Genomic DNA, 19930 nt, shown 5'->3' on the forward strand with positions numbered 1-19930 from the left:
AGCATTTGCTGTGTTTTAAACACTGGTAGACTGGTCAACCAGTACCAGACCAGCATATATCAGCATTTGCTGTGTTTTAAACACTGGTAGACTGGTCAACCAGTACCAGACCAGCATATACCAGCATTTGCTGTGTTTTAAACACTGGTAGACTGGTCAACCAGCACCAGACCGGCATTTACCAGCATTTGTTGTGTTTTGAGCACTGGTAGACTGGTCAACCAGCACCAGACTGGCATATACCAGCATTTGTTGTGTTTTGAGCACTGGTAGACTGGTCAACCAGACTGGCATATACCAGCATTTGTTGTGTTTTGAGCACTGGTAGACTGGTCAACCAGCACCAGACCAGCATATACCAGCATTTGTTGTGTTTTGAGCACTGGTAGACTAGTCAACCAGCACCAGACTGGCATATACCAGCATTTGTTGTGTTTTGAGCACTGGTAGACTGGTTAACCAGCACCAAACTGGCATATACTAGCATTTGTTGTGTTTTGAGCACTGGTAGACTGGTCAACCAGCACCAGACCGGCATTTGTTGTGTTTCAAGCACTGGTAGACTGGTCAACCAGCACCAGACCGGCATATATCAGCATTTGTTGTGTTTTGAGCACTGGTAGACTGGTCAACCAGCACCAGACCGGCATATACCAGCATTTGTTGTGTTTTGAGCACTGGTAGACTGGTCAACCAGCACCAGACCGGCATATACCAGCATTTGTTGTGTTTTGAGCACTGGTAGACTGGTCAACCAGCACCAGACCGGTACCAGACCAGCATACACCAGCATTTGTTGAACATCAGTTTTGTATGTAGATTTGTGATGATGCTATATGCTATATCCAGACATTAAACCCACACTAATGCATTGCAATGTGTCACTCTCTCTCTATTTCTTTTTCTGATTCCAGCCACTGATGGCAAAGCAGCATGGCTCAGGATTGCTAGAGAAATCTAGGCACTTGCTTAGGGCCCCCAAGCCAATAGAGGGCCCTACAAGTGTGTAGTGTCTTTCGATAGTCTTTAAAGTCTTTTATATTTTTCATTTGTTTTTTATTCATAGAGGGAGTAGAGGGACCCAAATGCTGACTACCCAGGTTACTACCTTGTTACACACTAATTAGTAATCTGTCCGAACATACTATTTAGGAAAATACTAGCCTAGTCAACTGACTTATTTTCAGGATAACACTAAGATACTTTATCCAAGAGATTTCCCGAGAGAACAGCATTTACAGTTCCAATGGATATTATTCAATCCCCAATGGAAATAATTTTTTAAACCACAATTCTCAGCTGTTTGGAATAAACCAATCAAACAAGAACAACTAAAACTGCTCAACACAATTAATGATTAATGTCAAATGTAACACAAAATTCCACTTTTAATGACTACTGCAGTTTCAGAATTATTCAATCCCTTCATAACAAGCCTCTTTCACACCTTTGCTGGTGTGACCTGCTGCAAACCTGCTGCAAACCTGCTGCATGGCCATATACCAGCTTCTTGCAGTGTATCTGAGGCATCTTAGCCTATTCCTCTTGGGCAAGGGTCACACAGTTCACATTTTTGGGTTTGTATGCTAATTTAATGTACGTATCTATCGATCTAATGTATGTAATAAATGTGAGAAAAAACTTAAGGATATACGAGATAATGCTATATTGCTCAATCTGTCCTGCAAAACTACCTACCAGTGTAGATCTTTTCACTAGAGATGTTGCCACCATGCTTGAACTTACGCCGCCCGCTGGGTAACCCCACACCTTCAGCAATTTGTCATCACCTACTGTAGAGACCAGATATCAGACACAGTGAAAAATTCAGCCTTGGCTGCACTGCTTTCCCCAACAACAGATAAGATAAAGGACAAAGTGTTATCATTTTGCCTGAGAGAGATAAGATTGCTTCTATTTCTGCAGTCTCCAAACAGCTGACACAAGATGGTTTCCATTGATGGGCGGTAGACAGGACCAGAAAGAAATGCTTCTAACTTTCATATGGCATGACCATCCAACTCCCAGAATGGATGCTAGAGGTATGCATATTCATCCTGAACCATTGGAAGGATGATATGGTTCGGTGCATGGTGTGATCAATCACAAATAAATAAATAAATTATTTGACAATATACTACAGAATATTCAATGTACAGTACATGCTATACAGTGCCATGCAAAAGTATTCAACAATTATAACTGCTAACACAGAAAGGCTTACAGAAAGGGACTTCTGTAGAAACTGGTGGGGCTATTCTTTGGTAATAGAAGTTTGTAATAATACTTTCAGCCCACTGGCAAACCATGGGCTTTTTAATGCGTTAATAGTCATGAGATTAGATGTGAGTTTTGAGGCACAACCTTGTCTAGGCAGTGCCCAGGTGATGTTATAGAGCTTGCATTTCTTTATGATTACTCCAACAATTCTCACCGGGCTATTCAAACACATTTCTCAGCACAAACTTAACATTTTCTCTGATTTCCTGACAACACTCTTTGGTTCCTCCTCAGCTTTCCTTCAGATTCAGAGTCTGGCTAATCGTACTTACCTAATTGTAATTAAGAAACCTTCTTTAATCCAAAAAAAGGTGAAGACTTTTAATGACTCACAAGTGGAAACCAGTTGTAAGCCAATGATGTCCTCAGTAATATCTGTCATCTGTGCAAACTTGGAAAGTCCACAGTTTTATATTTCTGCAAACAGCATTTATCAGTATTTATTGTTTGAGAAAGGATAAAAGAGCTGTTAACCGTTTAAACGATTCTAAAGAATTAAGTGCTCATCAGCTGAAGTGTACTGTTGGCTGGGTTTTGCTCATTACCCCAAAGATTTGTCAGAGAGATTTTGAAGCTAATTCAGTCTCCTTCTGTCTTAATAAGCGTTTGTGTGCGTCAGTTTTTAATGGTTATAAAGATCTTATTTTTGGAGACTGGAACTCTGGCTTTGCGCTGCTCCTAATGAGTCCTCTATATGCAAATGGAAGAAAGGATAACGTCTATCAGCCGAGTGGCATGCGCTGCTTAAAACATGTTTGTGTGTGTGAGGGAGAAAGAGCTTAATCGTCTCTGGGCTTGGCAGCTGTCTGCTTCAGCGCTGGCCTCTCATTGCAACGAGTTTTTGAAGTTATTTTTAGAGCCTGAAGTAGCTCGCGTTAATTTGAACCGCAGGTGCTTTTTTATTGTCCCACACTATTACAGTACGCTAAGACAGACATTGATGTTAACGAACACACAAGATGCGCGGTGTGGAAACTGTAACTGCAGGGGTGGAATGTACTTGAGTAATGTTACTGGACTTAAAGCTTAAAGCTCAACCTGAAATCAAAATGAAATATTTTAACTTTAAGCAAAATTGTAACCAAAAAAAAAAAAAACTGTAAAAAACATTGACATAGTTAAATAATGAGAGTTCAGTGCATGGAGGCATCATATTGTAAAGCTCGGACACTATTGTGACCTCTTTCAAAAGCAAAATCCACACAAGTAAAGCAGAGCTGTAAAAGTGGCAATTCAAAAACCTTAAAACTGTCACACCTTGACTCGATTATATTTATGCTCTCTAAATTTACATACACCCAGTCCACTAGTAAAAGCCTCTCAAGACTAAACACAACAGCTAGCCCTAGAGAATATGTGGCTAAAAGGCTAAAAGCTAACATTTCTCAACTCAGAGAAATGCTGACTGGACTGCTTCTGCTGGTATCCACATGGTGGCTGGGGGGGAGGCCGTGAGACACATAGGATAGCCGCGGGAAGAGCCATGAGAAGAGGAGAGCTGGGCTAAAAGCTAACCCTACTACAGTCTATTCAGCTATCTAACTGCACTTGTGCACCAATGGGACACATGCAGGACAGCAACAGTTCCCAATAAGACTTGAATAATTTCAATTATTGTTACATGTCTAAAAACAATGCTAGTATAGACTAGACTTGGCCAGACAAGGTGATGTAAACCAGCAAATAATAGCAGAGCTTATTATTTTTCCCCCACAAGTCCACCAAAAAAGGATGCATGCTTCATTCTTAGGAAAAATGCTTGTGACCTTTTTTTTCGCCCAACCAAAGAATCACATGCTTACTGTTTATAGAGGATGAAGACACAATTAACGGGAGTCACTGTGGCCATGCCCACTGTGTTTAGTGTGAATGCTGCTAAAACATAAAAACATCAAAAATGGGAAAAAGCTGTTGTATACAAACAAATTCAGCAAGAAATTACTAGGAACTATCCTTTTACAGTATCCTTTACTGCAGAAAGCTCAAGAGAAGAAACAAATGGATTGCTGGAATTGACTAGAATCCAGGTACTGAAACATGTGAGAGCTCACTGATTGGTCACAACGACTTGTTGCAACTTAAACAACCAACTGAGTTCGATCAATAGGAAGGGCAAGCAAACCTGGATGAACCAGTCTGCTAAATGTGCCTGAAAACAGTCGAAAAAACACTTCTCAGACCATCCCTTAAGCTTTGTGCTCTCAGATATGAGGTTGTATCCTCTCAATATGTGTGATCTGAGCCTCGGTTATCTGGACATTCCTGGATACATACCAATGTCCATGGATCATTGTTTTTTTAGTAATTTGGTTGGATCGCTGTCAGGTTCAACTGTCTTTAAATTGAGCTAAAAATCGCGTTTCTTTCCCGGTTTGGCCGTTTCCCCTAATAAACCCAGCCATGCTGCAGACTAAAGAGGGCGTGTTCCAGCAGGAACGTGACATCAATGCATACCCTCTATACATCTAACCTCAACTAAAAATACTGAATAAATGCATTCTTTGGTAGCTCATCGCTATATTCATTGAAAGTGACTAACTCCTGATTATGGAAGTAAGTGGATAGGAATAACAAATTATCTGTACAGATTACAGATACAGATATGAAAACCGCCTAGATCCTCTTGTACTTTCAGTCCTAGCAATATTTCGTACCTCTCCTCCAGTGTGGGTGCCAGTGTGGTGTTGCAGGATGTGAGAACTCCTCCATGGTTGATGTCACACTCCACACTCCAAACACTCGCTTTTCATGATCCACTTTTATCCTGTGGATAAAATCATGTCTGACCCACAACGATTTCTGACCCAAACGTCTATTTTCAACTGGAAATTCTATATTACAATATATAATATTATATCATGATTATGAATATGTTGCACACCTGAGCAGTACAACAGTATAGGTGTTTTGGTAACTGTTACCAATAGTTTAGAAATAGAGGTTTTCTTCCTGTTGGCTTGCTCACTGAGGGTCTTAGATTTTTCATGTCTTTTTATGTTATGGATTTTTTTTCTGTATTTTGTTACTTAGACCTTAAACCTTAATGTTCACTTAAATACATTTTTGGGTGGAGTAATATTTTCCTGTGTTCTCATTTAACCCCTTAACCAACCTGGTTAAACTGTTATTACAAACCTCTATGATCAAATAATACCCCCACCAGTTTGTACAGAAGTCCTTGTTGTTACTGAATAATACAGCCTAGTGTGTGATAAGCCATTCTGCGTTAAGGGGTAAGGAGTTAAGGGGTTATAATTTCTCTAACCTCTGATAAAATACAACACGACGATATACAGTATACTTTCACGGCAAATGATAGTATTCTACTATTACTGCATTTTAAGCTGGTGTACCTAAAACAAATGAATATTTTAGTTATAAATAAAGCATTTTTAAAAAAGCAATGTAACTAAAAATTGTTGAATAACTGGTTCACTTTTGACATAAAAAAAATGTAAAATATATGTACATGGGAATGAAAAAAATAAGTAAATCAATTTCCCAACATTTTAAGGTTAACTCAGAGTTTACAGTTTGCAGTGTATTAGCATTGTTGATGTACAGCTCTGTAAATTGGCTTCTTCAGTGCAGGTTAGAAAAACCCACACTAAGAAGAAAGCTTCACACCAACAGTTATTTGGATCCATAACTACATCACACATTTCCACAAAAACACAGCAATAAATAAAGCAGTAAAAGCCTATAAATAGACGTGAACACCAGTGAAAGTATGCAGAGTTAGAACCCCCCCCCCCCACTCCACCCAAGCAGTGATAACTATTGTGATTTAATATAAACTAGGTTGATTTTCATTAAAACTTATTGACACGTTATATATATTTGTGCAGATTTTTTTCCCCCAGAACACATGAAATCGTTGGAAACAGCACGAACATCCCGCTGCAGTGGTTGGCACAACAATGCTGTCTGCCCCAAGAGCAACTGCTGTGACTGAACAGCCATGACAGCCTGCAATCAAAACAGCAGTTTAGCACAGCCTATAGCGGTCAAACACTTCCCCCTCTGCCTGCCTAAGTCACTTAGCGCATACAGAAATCCTATGATGACAAACTGGTTGGAAACATTGATAGAATCTACCCTTTAGCTGCATACCTGTGAATAGCTGCATGCCCTTAGGGCCCATCAGTTAATCATGCCAATCATTATTTATTTATTTATTTATTTATGAAAATAATAATGCTATACATTGGAGAAAACTATCATTAGAATAAACACGAATACACATAAACCCAGTAGTCCAGTAGAATGGCTCTCTCTTCCCAAATCACTTTAGTGTGATGCTAGCGGATGCCTGCATGTGTTCCTCTGATCCTGAGTTATGAAGCCTAGAATAGCGTCCGTGCAGGAATCGGGTTCAGTGAATGGATCAGCCTCTTGGATCAGCCTAATGATCCGATACCCGATCCGGCTAATTTTGTTAGTATTGGGACCGATATCCTAGTATCAGATCAGTGCAGCCCTAATATTCACTCCTACTGTAAACATCCACTCATTCCTTCCTTCCTCATTCCACTTCACTTCCATTTGCATATTCACATGGGGGGGGGGGGGGGGGGGGGGGTGTCACAAAGTAACTGGTGTGGAGGGGGGGAGTGAGTTATTAAATCCTCCAACAGCAAGTGAGTACCAGGGCACACTAAACCATGACACTCCACGGAAGTACAGCTCAGAAAGCAGAATGGAGGAAACACCTTACAAATGTAGTAAAATATTGTATTTTGGTATTTATTATTCATACAGTGTTCCTCATTGGTGAACTTAAACTTCATAAACGGCAAATAAATTCATTTCACTTAAATCTTTTCACCTGTAATTGACACAGAAGCATGAATTCAAACACACACATAATGATTCTTCTGTGAGACACTCTGCATTTTGCAGGTACAGTTGGAAAAACCAAAAGGTTGATTAGTCTGTGAGTGGAAAGCGACTTACTATACATTCATTCAGTCCTTCTTCCTTCTGGAAGCATAGAGGGCGTCCCAAGTTTACCCATGGATTTATGCCCATCCTCTTACCCATTAGAAGCACCCTTCACAACACAGAGTGTGACTTCATATGGAGTGTAAAGTTTTAGTGAGGAGGTAGTGGTTTGGGCCAGGCCGATTCGGTTCCTCTCACAAACTCTGTTGCAGATATTACACAGAACCACCAATCAGATCTAGTTCACCTGGTCTCAGTCACCTGTGTATTGATTCAGCACGCCTGTCAACATGTGTGTATATACCTGTTTGGTTGAACCTCTCTTCAAAGTTTTGCCTCAGTTTTGTCTGTGTGTACCAAGAGTCATCTTTCTGTTTCTCTGTCATGGCCTTATTCTGTCCCTCATTTTTCACTCTGGTTATGGTTGCCCCTTTGTTTTCTCTCTGGTTTTGGCTCTTGCTTGTTTTCTGGCCATCCGTGTGTGTGTTACTACAACTGCGGATTCTCTGGGCTGGCTTGACTACTACTCTTTTGGGTTGTCCCACTACTAATAAACCTTATGCGTTGTTTTAATCTGCAAATGTCTGTCTAGTGTCACAGAAGTAGGTGCTATAGCTGTACAGCTATAGAAGAAACCCACATTTCAAGCAGTGCAAATAATGCTTTCTAGGAAAACTTTACTAAACTAAACTTTACTCTAAGAGAATTACAAAATTGTCTTGTTCTATTGCCAGATCATTTAGCTATTTTCAGGACATTTCAAGACAATTTTCTAATAATAGAATAAGGCACTTTCACTTGTCTATAAGCAAAAATGTAAAAACATTTAAACTCAAATAAACCTTCTGTGAGTACTCCCAAAGTAGAATTGCACTAGACTGGAGCTCATTCACCAGTGGCAGATGCTCCACCCCAGCTGGCAGTAACACGTTCACCATCTTGATCTTGATAAGACCACTTTATAAACACTCTAAGAAGGGTTCTATGCAGTCCTGCAGCATCCAGATTGTTCTTTGAGTTGCCATGGCTGTATATAGCAGCATTAGCTATACTACAAAACCCTTGAAAAACATTATTATTATAATAGCAAAAATGTCCATTAATAAAGTAAATAATCATTCTGAACAACCTCATATTTGACATGCTTGACTTTTAACTGGTCAATTTTCGCAGTCAGGGTCATGAAATTGCTGCTATCAGGGCGGGACGTTGTGGATTTTAATCGCAAATGAAAGTTGTTGTTTTTGGTGTGGAAGTTGACAGAACTTGTCCCTCTCTGCCTCTGCAAACCACCCTCCTACAATCTTTGGGCTGACAATGGCTGTCATCCCCTGCTGTGTGCATTATTTACTGTCAGTGTTAGTCTGCAGTGTCAGGAGTGAAGCTCGGCATCCACTCAGGTGAAGCAGAAAAAACATGTTCATCGAAGGTAAACGAGGCTTCTCTTGCACACTATGGTCCATAAAGCTAATATGCCTGGGGCTTTAATGATCCCACTTCAATGTCAATCAGTCAAGACATGTTTGGTGTTCTTTAGTTTAGCAATGTAATGGAGGTAATGGAAGCCTATAGCTTACCACTGTCATACATGTGATACAGGTAAGACTCTATACACAATAAACACTTTTTCACTCTGCAGATTTGACTTTTTTTTTAGGCTAGACACCAAAATGTTAAATGTTATTTTCAGAAGTTAGTTTTAATGCTTTAAATATTTTGAAATAAAAAATCGATATGATAAATAAATAAATGTAATAAATAATAAAGGATTTATTCTAATTGTCTGTTTACAGTATTTCTGCTAAATAATCACTTAAAAAATAATGGTATTTTAAGTATACATTTTATTACAGTGTCTTGATAACAGTATATATTATTAGTTAATTATGAATTCATTAAAAATATATTTAAACATTAAAATAAATAAAAATGAAACCACTGCTTGCACATCTATTCAACTTATTCAGACTGGGCAGATGCTTTTATGCATCAGTGAACCTCAAGTCTTGATGTTTTACACTTTTCTGAAAAATCCCTAAAATGTCTTAATCTTGATTTTGAAGTTTCTTTAAAGACCTATGTACAGGTTTTCCAGAACCATGTATACCAGACAAAGAACCATTTCAACAAAATCCTAGAGAGCACCTTCCAAACAGTACTCACACATCATGTGGGGGGGCAGTGGTGGCTCAGTGGTTACAGCTCCGGGCTATTGATTGAACAGGGTTGTGGGTTCAATACCCACCCAAGCTTGGCAAGCTGCCGCTCTTGGGCCCTTGAGCAAGGCTCTCTGCTTGAGTGCAGTGTGTTTCCCAGTTTCCCAGAAACCCAGTGTGTTCACTGCAAATTCAATCTGTGTCAAACACAAATGGTGAATATGATTGTCTTGCTGTATTTGTAAGGTTAAAGCACCCTCTAGTGGCAGTACAAGACAGCAAAACACAACTGTACAACATTTAGAATGAAAATGTAATAAACTTAAGAACGTCTCACATTTACTCACTAAGTTATAGCATAATTTAATTAACATATTGCTGTTCCCACAAACCTCAAAATTGTAGAGTTATGAAGCCAAATTCATTCTGCTGTCATTATATTCAATGTATAGCCATTCATTTAAAAAAAAAAAAAAAGTGAATTCTGGGCACAGCAAGATGCTAGATGGTCAATTCCCATCATTAAGCTAAGACTCCCCCATCACCTGATGCTACCAAGAGAAGTAAAGGGATAGACTAGCACATGCTTCAACCACATTTTTCAGAACTGCTGCTAAATCAACATCAATGGACAGCTGAACATCCTTTGAGGAGAGTACTAATGGCCAATTCTGTTATGTCAGCTGTTATGACATTCACACTAGCTAGCATCACACTGAGTGATAGAAGGAGAGTGAGGACCATACCCACCCAGAGAGAGTGTGTTGTCATTTTTGGGTCATTATTAGCTGAGGCATCAGTAATAGGGCAAATGCTTGGATGGTTGTGCCACTCAGGACACAACTTTATTATTTGAAACTACTTGTTTTTGTATGATTAAAAACATTGATTCAGAAATGTATCCATTATTCTATTTTGGTACAGGCACAGATTAGGATATACACATATTACATGAATGCATAGATGGAGACCCTACAAAAAGGACGACACTCTACTCATACTGGCCACTTACACAGCAGTAGCAATTTTTAAGAGAATGAAGGATTCTCAACCGAATGGGCAAACCATGAAAAGAATTTGTAGTCAGACCTGTTCAAACATGGTATGCAATTTAAGCAAGAACGTGGGACTGTTCAAAGCCTGTTGTTAAATGTCATTTGGGTAAAGAGGCAAAGGGCCTGTTTGTCAATTCTCTGCAATATTCTGATTAACAGCATCTTCAGCACCACAGCAATTTACTTGCCGCTTTAGAATCCTGGGTTTCAGCTGTTCGTTTCTTTTAGAAGTCCGAGGCAAGTGGTGGTAATGGTAGTCTGTGGTTGTTGAAGGCTTTCAAAGGCTTTTCAGAGGAATGAACTCACCTAAGTTGTACCTTTCCAAAGTCAAAACCAAGCCCATAATGACTCTCGTCAAAGGCCTGGAGTTTGAAGACGGGATTCAATTCCAGGTTTGCTGTAAGAACTTCTGTTTTGTGTTTGTAAGATTTAAAGGCCTTTTTCATGCATTCAAATGTATATATATAAATATAGATATGGTATAGAATTCTTCACATATTCTCCTTCACACTTACTTCACTGATTCAAAGCTATTAAAACAGTCTTGTTTACAGGCTTGATGGTCATTATTCCTACAGTTTGTGCAATAATTATAGATGAAAAGTTATATCAGGCAATAATGCAAAGCACCACATGTGTTTCTACTGGCATGTGTTCTGCACTAAGTGCACCAGACAGTGCTAGATTGTGTTTTTCCTAGCAAAGAGTAACAATGAATACACATGCTTGGCAAAACAATTGTCAATAAATATATACATATTGTAACGTACTGACACAGATTCTCTGGGATGTAACTGCTTTAAGAAGAAACAGGCTAACTGTACAGGATCTCCATTGATTTCCTTTTTTTCTGTGGTTTTCTAGTTCAGTCTTGGGGTCCCACTGCCCTGTATAGTTTTATCTAATTACTGAACCCTCCATTAGCTGCTTCAGGTGGGTTTTGTGCAGAGAATACTTGTAACTGCAGGGCAGTAAAATGAAAACCACTGCCTTAGAGAGTCAAATTACTGCCTCTTACATCTGCCTACCACAAAGTGGCGCTGTGATGCAAGAGCCATAGAACAATAAGTAAGTTTGGAGAAAATGAGTAAAGCACCCTGGATGTAACATGGAGGCTATTGGGGTTTGTTGTCCTTGAAACATGATTGTTTCCAAATAGGCCTAAGAAAGCAGATGTTCAATGCTGAGAGTAAAAATTCCTCAAAAGTTCAGCCACCAATTAAACTGTCAACGCTGTAAACATCCAGTGATGGCTCCTTCAACTCCTCTTCAACAATGTGTGTCCTTTGTAGGTATGCATCAATTTAGCTAATGTACACTTGGTAAGCTCCTACATCCAAGATGTCCCCACAGAATGAATTCCCTACGACAACGTAATAATATCTATGCCGTAACATGTTCTGCGTAATGCATAGTGACCCACTGCCCCCGCAGGGGCTGAAAGTTCATCATGGGCATCCCACTGCTTTGAGCCAGACAAAGTCAGGGGGTGACACCAGGGTTACATTTGGAATGGACCACCCAACTCCCAGGGTGACGTCAATTCAAAGCAGCATATGGTGCAAAGACGGCTTCAATAAAATGAGTGTGATAAAAGAGGAAGAAATAATCGTATGGCTGGTGTAGACACAGCAGCCTTTTGACAGTCTGTTGAAAGATAGTTTTCAGGGGATATACGCTGCTGACCTCTAAATAGGAACTTGTCTAGGGCGGCTTAGAACTGTGAGCGACCCCATAAAACAAAGAAACACTTTCAACTGAGAAAGAGCTACAGTTTAAGAATGCTTTTTTGTGTAGGAAGTATATGAAGAGTCAGAAGTTCAGATGACCCACTATTACACTCTGGCGTAGCACTAGCTTGGCTTGTGTTGACCCCATTGCATTATTTGGAGTCATTTTTGTCTAGAGAGATAGCACATCTTTAGGCCTTTCAAAGGATGGTGGTATTTAGAATGTGGTTATTTTACATCCAGAGCATGTGTACATCAAATACAAAGGAAATAAGAACAAAATAAGGATGTAAGGATGTCTTGGTCAGGTAGCAGCAATAGTAAAACGTACACAGGCCGATGTCAGCAGAAAATACTGTTCAGATATCAGATGGAAAAACTGAAGGAATACAAGCCAGTCAATTCCAGTTAAAGTGGAACAAACACAGCCTCAAATAGCCCATACTTGTACCGTGTGGTATTGTAATGTAGCTGTGTATTAGTCCTGGATCAATAATAGATATATAATTGTTAATAGATTATAGAATTATATAGTTATAGAATTATAGAATATTATAGATAATAGTTATAGAATTATATCCATTGAATGATGGCAATTATTATTATTTTATTCACTCATATTGGGCAAATTGTCATTCTTTAGTTCTCCTTTACAACATATTATTAGTGCTGTGACTTTATTTAACCATTTTGTATAATTGTTCTATTCCATGGTTTGTTCAAATAGAAATTAACAATAGAAAAGATCTCACTTAATTAGAGACTATACAAACAGGATATCAACTCATTAACACACATACTCTGAATGCCTCTGTAACAGGTTATAGCAGGAAAACAAAAGGGAAAGAAAATTATATTTTAGATATATTGTGCAATATGATTATATTTGTTTCATTCATTTTCTTGCTAAATGAAAGGCACAGGGATCACCTGTTGTGACTTGTTGTCTTCTGGCTTTGACCTGAGGGGGGCAGTCTTCTGACAGAAATTGCAAAGCTATCTATACCAATTGCGTTCCAGTGGTCTGGTCTCAGCCACTGTGTAATCTGTGGTCGGTAGTAATTTTGGACTTGACTTGCCTGTAAAAAAATGATTGAGGATTTATCTACAGGTTGGGTGAATTTGGGTGTGACCAAGAACAGTGTGAAAGCAAAACTGATATATTGTTTTTATATAAAATATTAAATAATGCATCTGAAAGACTGTAGAAAATTTACGTTGAGGCAGGGTCATTTCTTACAATAAGAGGAACAGGCAGCCATATAGGGCCCCAAGAATATTATAATTATTATTATTTTAAAATCAATAATGATTTTGGTGGGAAAAAAAATATCTCATGAAGATATTGTCCATATAATGACCATCAATTAGACTGAGTAGATATGAAGATGATGATGATGATATTGTCTGATATATTTTATTATATTTAATTAAGTTTTTCTTTCTTTCTTTCAGTTATGTATTTATTTCTCTGTTATTTCATTTAATTTATGAATGTTAAGGAGTGCTGGCTGCTCAATTTGTTTAAAAATGAGTCTTTACGATGAAAAGTCTTTATTGCAACATGTCCTTCCTGCAACATAGTAAGACATGTCACAGTAAACTGCACGACCTGTTACAATACAATACCTTGGACAGATAATGAATATATTTAAATGCAACCTTTTTTATCATTACATTTAATTCACAATTTATTAGTTAAGGTGTCCAGTAAGGTCAGAGAAACTGCTAATCATAGATGACTAATGCAGGTTTTATTTGTTTGGCTTTAAAGAAGACAATATTTTATGCCATTCAGTCAGTGTTGCAGTGTGGGAGATGATTGACCAACAAAAAAAGATGAACAAGACAATATGTTTCATATACAAGACTGAGGACATTTGTAACTGTGAAAATGGAAATTGCAGGTTTTGTTAACTCAGGTTGCAGGTTTCATTCAGAATGTGTTATGAGATCTCAAATATATTTGATACTTAATGCTAAAAAAATCAATACATACAGTATTGTACAGCCATAGGTAAGATACTATTTAAAACACTGTAACCCTTATTTATTATGTTTTCCTTTTATTTTTTCCTGATCAGAATGAATTATATTATTCTATGCCATTGTTATGCTCAAATTAATACAAAAGGAATGGGTGGGATTTTCTTAGGGTCCCTAAATGTTTAGAAATCGCCCTGCCGACCGGGCCTGCACTGGAGAAAAATTAGAGCTGACATTAGTAGCCATAAAACACCAAGCTATTGTTGTCACTGTAAACAGGGGTCAGAAATGTCATTCAATCAGATTTCTCCCTGTGCTAAAGAATGTGTCCAGGCCAGATGTTCCAACCACAAACAGATCAGCTTTGTCCAGAACTACGGCCCAACAAAGTAGTACAAAAAGATAGTGGAAATGCAGGTTATGGTGGTCAGGTTGGCCGCTGTGCGCTTAGCACAGTGTAGTGGGAAAAGCTCTTTAGACAGTATTAATTGGCTCAGCGAGGCTCAGAATGCAATTAATTGGATAAGCGTTTAATCTTCGTGGGCCGGAAGAAAAGAAGGCCACCAAGAAAGTGGAGAAAGGCAGTACTAATTGATCCTGAAACCAAAGGAGAGGAAAGAGGGGTGAAGGTTGGTGGGATGGTTTACTTTTTCCTCTCAATTGTTCTGATGCAGGCCTTGACATTCCCACAATGTGAGGCTGCATTTATTGGCTCATTATAGCATTTTCCAAAGCATCCCAACACTCACAGCCGAGAAAACTGATACACACTCTCCCTTTCTCTCGTGAGTTACGTGATATTCTCCCTCTGTCTTTCAAAACTGGGAAGACAACCTCTGCTTTTTATTTGTTATTCTAATGATCATATTTCAAGCAAATCCACAAACAATATGCTTTAAGACATATGATGTCTTTTTAATGAAAAACTGCTGCTGCTCCAGTTAAGCTCACTGTTCTCCTTTTAAACCCATTTACACTGAATGTCTGCAGAAATATTTCATAAACAGACATTAAGCATACTTTCTGTCACTTTAAATTAAATACACTTTTCTGTCACAATTTATCCAGAACCGTAATTCATGACCACAACATGACAGGCATGTCATCCATTCAACAAGGTTTACTGAATTTCATGGTTTATTGCTTAGGTATAATGGGTTTACACACATGGAAAGTAGCTATGCTTAAGTTTTAACTTAACAACACTTATAAAATTGGTTCTTCAATCATGACAACTTGACAATAAACATTCAAATGCTAAATAGTTCTTTATATACAAGGAAGACCTCATGTAGATGATACTTTAAAGAACCCTCTTCCATTCTATATAATACTCTTTTAGATAAGGATTTTAGCTGAATAAGAAACTGTAGTGAACACAATAATGAGCAAGACCCAGTTTCTCCAAAAGTCTTGCACAATAATCTTTGTGTTAATTGTACTGTGTATTGTGTAAAATGTACTTCAGACTATATTATAAATTTATTTGATAAAATTGCATTTAATTTGAAATTGTCTGATTTATTAGCTTGGTGTTTGCTTTAAATAATTTGGTGTTTGCTGTAATTAGATTTTTTACATTTAATATTTACCTTTTATATCATATTTATTATATTTCATATATATATATATATATATATATATATATATATATATTATTTAAGTTTTTTATAATAAGCAAACCATTTAAATAAAATATATTAGATGACATCATTTTAAAAAGGAAGTGAGCTTCAACCTGTATTTAAATGTATTTTTTATACTTTACTTCTATTTGTTCTGTTTATTCTTACTTATATTTACTACATTCATTATTTATATAAAAGGGTTTAACCGATATATCTCACTATGAGTTGTTTCATTTGGATATCACAGCCCCTGCTGAAGCTCAGTGAAAGTAAATTATGATGAGCAATGTTTTAGGTTGCCTAGGTCCATGGTTCTGCAAGTAGATGCCAGGAACTCACAGGGGTCCTTCATGTAAAACTCAATTTTGTTTCTTACCCAATTTAAACTTTGACATGGACCACAATGCCACATCCCTCTTCACTCAATGTTCCCCAACCCTGCTCCTGAAGAGCTACCTTCTTGCAGATTTTGAATCCAACCCTAATCGCCCCCCACCTGATTTAACTACTTTCTGCCTTCAGAAGTTTGTGATTGGCTGAATGAGGTGTGTTAGACTTTGTTCATTCATATCTGGATTGTATCCTGATTGATTTTTACTACTGGTCTGGACAGCCACATGAAAAAAACACATGGAATCCAATTTCATCCAATTTTATATAAATATGATCTGAACCACATTTGAAGGCAGTTTGAACTTGTACAGATTTGCCCCAGTCTGGATGTCTGCTCAAATCAGATTTCCAAGTGTCTTTTGTGTCACTCGCAACACAACACACAACGACTATGTCAAATCCCGAGTGACGGAAGTCCAGGGATCCAAGAAGAGCACCACAGGTTAGTTACTGACGCCTACGTTGTTACCATGGCAACGTATGCAGATAGGTTTGTGATGTCCGGACACGCAAATCCAAAATCTGATCACTTGGAAATAACAGTGATGGAAAAGATCTGATTTGAGAAACAAATCTGATTTGCCTGCAGTCTGAACATACCCATAGATTTGGGGTCAAACTGAAACCTTGAAACCTGAAAAAGAAGGTAGCTTTTCATGAGGAAGGTTGGAGACCACTGCAGTACATCAGCTAAAACCAACACAATTTCAGCGCATTGACGACATCATCCAGAGTGGTTAAGTGAAAACATTGACAGCAGACCAAACTCTTATCTGTTGAAGGGTTTTAAGCAAATGAAGCCATGAAGCTGGGCAAGCTACATCTACTTACAGAGGGCCCTGATTATACCAGCAAAACAAAAGAACTGTTCAACTCTACACTAGACAGAGGAGAGCGATCTGGATTGCCAGAAGCCAAAAGCTGCACATCACTGGTGAAAAGCTTATTTATATAGAATAAATATGATGGAGCATATTTGCAACACATTTGAACAATTGGGTTGTGTTCATAAAATAAATCAGTGGGGGTTTCCAAGTTCCCACATAGGAAGGGGTCACATCCCTGGAACAACTTTTCAATGGATAGTTGTTTAAACGAACCATTTTAGTTACTGAGATGTGTGAGTGTGAGGGACCTACTGAAAACCTTAGAACCAAAGTTCCATCAGCCTGTAGCCTCTTATTCTTAGAATCATTATTCAGTAATTACGTGGGAGACTACGCAAACCATCAGCAGGTTTTATGGAGTTTAAAAGGTTAAAAGGTTAGAGGCTTTATTGACATTGTTTCTTGGGGAATCAAATATGGTTTGGCTTGCATAGCTAAAAAAAACGACCTTTATTTTTAAGAGCTTCACAGATGTGAAAGTGAACAAACTCTACAACCCCTTGTTTGTGCAGTCCATTCATCATCTTTCCATTCGCTCTTTGTGGTATGATTTGCATAAGACCCTTAGACGTGGCCCAGACATTCCAGGCTTGATTACAGAACCCCAAGACTTTGACTGAAGTGCTATTGCTCAGATGTTTGCTGCTTTATCCTGTCTTGTACCCCTAAATTGCCAGCTTCAAGCACAAGTGTGGCAGTTGTCACATGGAAATCTGCATGAATTGCTGTTTTAGCGATTCTGAGTCCAGGCGAGATCCTGTCAGCAGACTGCCGTCAGCAGAAGTGTGAAGACAGTTTATTGGAGAAGGGGACAGAACATGATGGGAGTAGATCGAGGGCATGAGTTCAATTGTACATTTCTCTAGTCTTTCTTAGTATTGCAGTACTGCCAGCAACACTGAAACACTCACAGATCAACTGGCCAAAAGACCAATCTGCACGGCATGAAATTAGACAGATCAAAGTCCAGAATCTTGTTCTCCCACTACCGATGACATGATGTACAGCAAGTAGATAAAATAATGACATGGCTAGGTAAGTCATTTTTAGTGATTATGTATAAAATACAAGACCATATGCAGGTGGTTTCTATTCATTTTACATTGCTTTACTGTAATCTGTTGATAATAATGACAGTGCGCAACTGCTGTGAACAGCATTTTAAATTCAATACAGGTTTCTGAAGCAAAACAAGCCCCTAAAACATTTAAAATAAGTGGGGAAACCTTTTCATAAATGCATCCTAAACTTTGACAATAAGTTTGGTCAAAAAGAAATGTAGGCGACATGTAAATATAAGATGTAATGAAACATGAATATTATTGCTAATCCATATATCTCTACTTTTGAGGCATTTATTTTTTCAAATTAATTGATTAATTAGGTTTTGTATTATTTTAATTAAGGTTAAGAACATTCCTTCCTTTGTCAATAATGCATTATTGTTGGAGCAAAAACAACATATCGTTTCATGAAATGATCTAAATTTAAACTTCTCCGACTCAAATCTCCAGACTCTTCCTAAACTGGACATATTTAGCTTTGTTAAGCCGATTTGTATGCCAAAGCAGCCAAAACACAAGGTACCCAACCAGCCCATAGAGGAAGTTGGTAGACTTTATTCTGTAGATGAAGGTTGCCATCTGTTAAGCATAATTGTCGTTTGTTGCAATGCAAAAAACACTTCCTGCAAGCGTGCATAACACAGACTAAGGTGAAACCTGGAAAGGGCCGCCGAAGGCCACAAGAGTGAGGCCATCTAAAGGAAACTGTGGTGCTTGGGTTTCAAGAACCTGCAAGAATGCTCAGTTAAATTCATATCTGCGCAGATTTTGGGATGCGTGTTCAAAGTTTTTACACAACACATAACTGCTAAAGGCACCTTAACCTCCCTTTCCCACGAACAGAAAAGCCTGCTACGCACTTCATAGCCCCTCGTATGAATTTGTGCCTTTGACGAGAATGCCCGCGGCCGCTGTCTGTGCATGTATTTATTTTGCGGGCATCTGAGCGAAATCATCGGTCATGCCACACTGTAATTGTACCTGCATTACCAAAAGTACAGGAGGCAAAACAGAGAGCTTGCCGGAAATCTGATCGCTGTTTTCCATAATGAGTTTGGTGGTATGGAGTCTGGATAATATGGTTAGAGCAAGCTGACAGGGATATGACCCAGACTTGAGTTGCCTTGAGTGGAACCTTTTATTATGCAGTAGATGCTGCACAGGCTTGAGATATAGGAAGGGAAATGGCTGGAATCATGTTAGCTTCATTACTTCTACACTTCTGAATGGCTCTTACAATTAGGCCACAGACTGCACGATGAATAATCTGTGTGCATTTCTCATCTGTGAGATATTCTTAGTGATCTACGCTCTAAATAAGGGGTTCTATATACTGTAAGTGTATGCATGTTTAAATGTTGAAAAGGGTTTTGCACTAAAAGATTTTTTCTTCTGCCAATGTGAAGGACCCTTTAGGAAGACTATTACATATAATGTTCACATGTTCCTGTATGTAAGGTTGGACTGCTGTTCTAAGTCCTACATTTGGGGTTATACTACCTCAGGTTTTGACCTTGACCTTAGCCTCAGTTCTTAGTCTGGCTACACCTGTGCTATTTGACACTGGTCTGCGGATTGCGGGACAGTCGGATTTAATGATTGGGATAGATAACTGAATATTGTGAGACTGTGAGGGACAAAGATTCAGATTTTTAGTCTTCAAATAAAGTTAAATACCAGTTGGACTGTAACAAACCATGCAATCTCACACTGGTCAGTGTCTCAATCTGAAATTTTTACCACCAACCAATGAAAACTGAGAACATGTGAAAGTAAATATAGCAAGTAAATAATTAAATATGCGGAA

This window comes from Salminus brasiliensis, chromosome 12, assembly GCF_030463535.1.
Source record: "Salminus brasiliensis chromosome 12, fSalBra1.hap2, whole genome shotgun sequence".
NCBI classification, from domain to species: domain Eukaryota; kingdom Metazoa; phylum Chordata; class Actinopteri; order Characiformes; family Bryconidae; genus Salminus; species Salminus brasiliensis.